We start from the raw sequence: 5,261 nt of genomic DNA on the forward strand, positions 1-5,261 counted from the left end.
GATCTGCCACCTAGCAGCCCACGGGTGCCCAGGAGGGAGCCAGGGGTGACGCAATCCTCTTGGTCTTGGAAGAAGAGGGGATCCCCCATCCATCAAGGGCTTCAAGAGCCCCACCACACACTGGGGAGCTGGGGTCCCCACTGTGCCCAGGGAGGGGCCACGCCTCTCTCTCCTTGTGAGTTGGGGTGGATGCCCCAATTCGCCCTGCAAGGGAGAGAGGGTGGTGGGTGTTTTTAGGGGTACCCTCAGCATGGGGCAGGGTCAATAAACCCATCCATGGGATTGTTTACCCCTCCCACCCCCGTGTCAGCCTCCTGTCCCCACATACTGGCCTCCATACACTGGCCTCCACAAACCGGCCTCCACACACGACCCAGATTGACTGTTCTGGCCTGGCCAGCCCATCCCCTCAGCCTGAGGCACACAGATGCAGGTTTTCCAGAGCCTTCACTCTCCTGGAGTTCACCACTGTGGGGAGATTCATTCCAGCCATCAAGACTCAAGCTAGCCAGTGCGTCCAGTGCATCTTAGCCCCCCAGGGCTGCGCCTGCCCCGTGCCTATCACGTCACTGCGCACCGAGAGGGCAGGGCGCGTACAGCAGCGCAGGCTCCTCCACCTCCTCTGGGCCTCGTTCTTTTTCTCTTTTTAGTGGGAATGAGGTTTGAACTCAGGACCCCAGGAGGTGTCCCACTGCTTCAGCCTTTCTTGGCTTTCAGGGAGGGTCTCGTATGTTTGCCTGACCACAATCCTACCCAGCCTCCCCTCTCCTCTCGCCCTGCATTTCTTCACCCCCCCCCTCCCAAGTTGCTGAGATGACAGGTGCATGCCACCACTCCCAGCATAGTGGTTGAGATGGGGGCTCACTGTTCGCCTGGGTGGGCTTTTCATTAGGCTTCTCCAGTCTCCACCAGCCAAGTAGCTGAGCTCATACGCATAGGTCACTACGCCTGGCCCCCGCGCCCCTCCCCTCCTCAGGCACGGGGACAGAAGTCACATGGTTTCCATGGTCTGAGGGCCAAGAGACCCCTCTGAGAACCTGGGACGCACCGCAGTCGGCTGTGGGGAGCAGGGTTCTGTGTCTCTGGATGTTAGATGGGCAAGGCAGCTGGGGGAGGGGTGTGGAGGAACATTCCAGAGGCTGCCTCAGCCACTCCCAGGGTGTGAAGACCCTTCGCCTACCATCAGCAGCTTTAGCCCCTGCTTCTCAAATCTACCCCGGCCCTTCACACATTTTACTCACTTCAGAGGAGAGGCCTCAGTTCTACCCACAACCTCCTGAGAAAACCATCCCAACACATGCAGGAAATCGCCCTGTCTGCGAAGCGTAATTTGTTCTGCTTATTGGAGTTAAAATGGCAGAGCAAAGCTGAGCATTGACTCACGCTCGTAATCTTAGCTACTCAGGAGGCTGAGATCTGAGGATCGTGGTGCAAAGCCAGCCTGGGCAGAAAGCCCATCAGATTCTTACCTCCAATAAGCAAAGTGACAAGTGCAGCCATGGCTCAAGTGGTAGAGCACCAGGCTTACACAAAATAGCTCCGAGACAGCATCTAGGCCCTGAGTTTAAGCCCCAAGACTGACATACGTGCACACATACAGACACACATACAGACACACGCATGTACACATTATCAGTTTAGACTGATCTCTTGGCTTTTTTTTTTTTTGGTCAGTCCTGAGGCTTGAACTCTAGGCCTGGGCGCTGTCTCTGAGCTCTTCAGCTCAAGGCTAGCATTCTATCACTTGAGCCACAGTGCCCCTTCTGGCTTTTTCGGCTTATGTGGTACTGAGGAATCGAACCCAGGGCCTCACGCGGGGGAGGCAAGCACTCTACCACTGAGCCACTTTCCCAGCCCTCTCTTGGTCATCTTTGATGTCCCTTACCAATAATTACAGAGTGGTGATGAACCAGCCCCAAAGCCACCCACACCCCACAGTGGATGAACCTAGAGTCGGTCACTCTGGTTTTGTCAGATTTAACTTGGCTTACGCTGATAGGGTTAAGCCACGTGGCAGTTCCTGCCAGCTTTTTCCACATGGGCCCACCCAGGGAATAAATATTTTAGGTTTGCAGGACATATGGGCTGTATCACATATTCATCTTTATATATATATATATATATATATATATACGCTATATATATAAACTATAAATACATATATGTGTGTGTGTATATATACACCTTCCCTAGTTCCTGGGCCACAGAAAAACAGGTCACTGGCTCCATTTATCCCACAGGCTGTAGTGTGTTAATGCTTGATCCAGGCCACAGGAGTCCAAGAACATTCTGACTAAATCGAGTCAGAAGCCCTACTGGGGACCAGAGCAAAGGAGCAAACCACAGGCTGTGCCGTGGAAGGGGGGTGGGGGCACCTGGCTTCCCAGAATGTCAAGTTTTCAAATCAGGCCTGCGCAACTCCCCCTCCGCTTTGATGCAAGTTCACAAAGAGCCACAGGCCCCCTGGGGATGGGCCCATGCAGCGACCCAACAGTCAGACCCCGAGATGAAGGAGGATTCATAGCCCCTCTGAGCTGAGGATTGAGGAAACTGCCCCAGCCATAATGGAGGAGAAGTCAAGTCTCAATGCTTTAAATAGCAGCAGCTGCCAGGCCATGGGCGCTGGGCTCTGGTGACTGCTGCCCCCTAGTGGCCGCCAGCTGCCTTCACCGTAGCCCAGCGTACCCCATCATTAAGTTTCATTTAAGTTTCATCAAAGTCACTTGCATTGATTCCCCTAGTGGGGGGGGGGAAGAAAAGACACCTCCAAAGGGATACCCGGTTCAAAATTGACATCAGAGAGCCGGGTGTGATAACGCAGGTCTGTAATCCCAGTACTGAGGAGATGGGAGGCAGGAAGATGGTGAGTTCAAAGCTAGCTAGGTACAAAGTGAGGCCCAGAACCAGGAGGTGACGTGAGGACCCATGGCTGTGTTCTGAACACATCATCCATCCTTTAGTCACTCAGACTTCCTGGTCAAGACCCAGTGGTCCTACCGGGGAATGGAGATGGCGGGCCCCCAGGAAGCAAGTTTCCCCCTCTAGTTACTTTCCTTGAGGACAGCTGGGGTAGTAGCCTTTATGGACCAGCCTATCTCTAGGGGGTGTGCTTGGCAGCCACATCCAGAAGGTGGCGCTGTGGTACTGTGCCCTGACCTCTGTCTTTTTCCTACTCCTGAAGAGCATGGCTCACGTGACAGTCCCTGACAGTTTCGGGGTCCTTTCAGTGGGAGCATTAGAGACAAGGACTCGTGACAGCTGTGCACTGATTGCCCTTGGGGTCCTGCCCAGCAAGGCAGTCTTGGCTTCCCTTCCCCACTTAACCAATTCAGTTGCTTTTCCCCCTTGGGAATTTGGAGGTTGGTGACTACAACCAGATCCACCCTGGTTGAGGCTGCCTGGGCAGCAAAGGCAGAGGGTGACCTCTCACCCCCTTAGCTCCTCTCTTCAGGGCCAAGGCCAGAGCAGTACAACATGAAGCTCCCAGTACCCAGCAGATATTTACGACAATGCCTGAAAAGTTAACAAAAACTTATGGCACCAGTAGCTCACGCCTATAACCCCAGCTACTCAGGAGGCTAAGATCTGAGGATCAGGGTTAGAAGCCAACATGAGGCAGGAAAAGCCAGTGAGATTGTCATCTCCAATTAATTAGCAAAATGCCAGAAGTGGAGCACCAGCCTTGAGCAACAAAGCTCAGCAACCGTACCCAAGCCCTGAGTTCCAGCCTGAGTAGCAACTCACAACACATGGAATCAAGAGGAGACCCTGAAGAGCTGAAACCTAACCAGAAAGGGGCAGTGAAGGGGGCTCTCAGTCTGGGATTGGTGTGAACAAAGGTAGACAAGAAAACTGGTCTGAAAAAGAAACTGAGCTGGGCGTTGGTGGCTCACGCTTGTCATCCTAGCTATTGCGATCTGAGGATCGCAGTTCAAAACCAGCCTAGGCAGGAAAGTCCATGAAACTCTTAGCTCCAATAAACCACTAGAAAACTGGAAGTGGCACTGTGGCTCAAGTGGTAGAGTGCTCACCTTGAGCTGAAGAGCTGAGGGACAGCGCCCCAGGCCCAGAGTTCAAGCCCCACGATGAACAACAACAACAAAGAAATGGAAACGCAGAAGGTACTGTAACTGAAGCCTCTGTGCTGCGCAGGAAAGAGCCCATCCTTATCCTTTCCTCCTCTAGCGCCCCCTGTAGGGAGTCCCTAGTAGGACTCAGCCTGTAAAGTGCAGGCTGGGCTTCAACCCCACCCAGCCTGGCAGACAAAAGTGAATTTGAGTTTAATACATGGCTTAAGCCTCCCTGGGCCTGACTTCCACCACTCCACAGCATTAGACATCTCTAGGTACAAAGCTCACCCAGATTTCTATCCAGGTACTCTTGGGCTCACATGCCTTTATGGAACCGACTTAATTTGCCCACGCCTCAGTTTCCTTAGATGGTTATCTGGAGGAGTCACGGATTTAGAAGCCACCTGTGAAACAGTTAACTCCAGACACACAGCAAGGACTCTGCCCACACTCACGAGCCCAGCTACAGCTCATTACTGAGATGATCACGCGGGTTGGTGAATGCTGAGTCGGCGTTTTCTAGGCAAGTCGGTTGTCACACTTACTTGGCGAGGTTTCAAAACAACTCTCGGCACCCGAAGAGGCAGATCGTTGGAATTCCTCCAGTTTGGAGGAAAGCTGTTTTGGTTTTTGATTTGGGGATGTGTTGGTTGGTGGTGGCTTCCTCGCCATTTAACTAATAATTGCTGCTACTTCAGCCTTTTCATTACCAGTTTAGTTTGTTGGCGGTTATTTCGTTAAATTGCATGTATAATGATGCATGACGCAACCCTGTGCGTGCATGGCCTGCAATTTTCCACTAATTAGACTTGTTAAAGACACATAGGCATTTATCTACTCAAATTTGTATCATCTGCTCGCTTATTGCCAAAGCAGATGTACCCAACTCCCACCCACCCCTCTCCAGGAAAGAATTCACTTAGAAGCACCCAGTTATTTTTTCCACAAGGAAGTAGAAGCTCAGGGACAGTCTTGCTTCTGGAACCCAGAATCACCAAAGCAGTGCAGACAAGAGGTGCAGGTCTGAGTTAGGTAGGGACAGTGGGATGGAAGGACGGACACTCTGATATCTGAGAGCAAGAAATCCACCAAGGACTCCCCTTCCCCCCCAAACTGACTGGCCTAGCTCCAGCCCCCATGCACAAGATCTAGAGACCCCAAGTCCCTAAGAATCAAGCATCCAGATCCGAC

Source organism: Dipodomys spectabilis, unplaced genomic scaffold, assembly GCF_019054845.1.
Source record: "Dipodomys spectabilis isolate Male_0828 unplaced genomic scaffold, ASM1905484v1 ptg000266l, whole genome shotgun sequence".
Lineage (NCBI taxonomy): Eukaryota > Metazoa > Chordata > Mammalia > Rodentia > Heteromyidae > Dipodomys > Dipodomys spectabilis.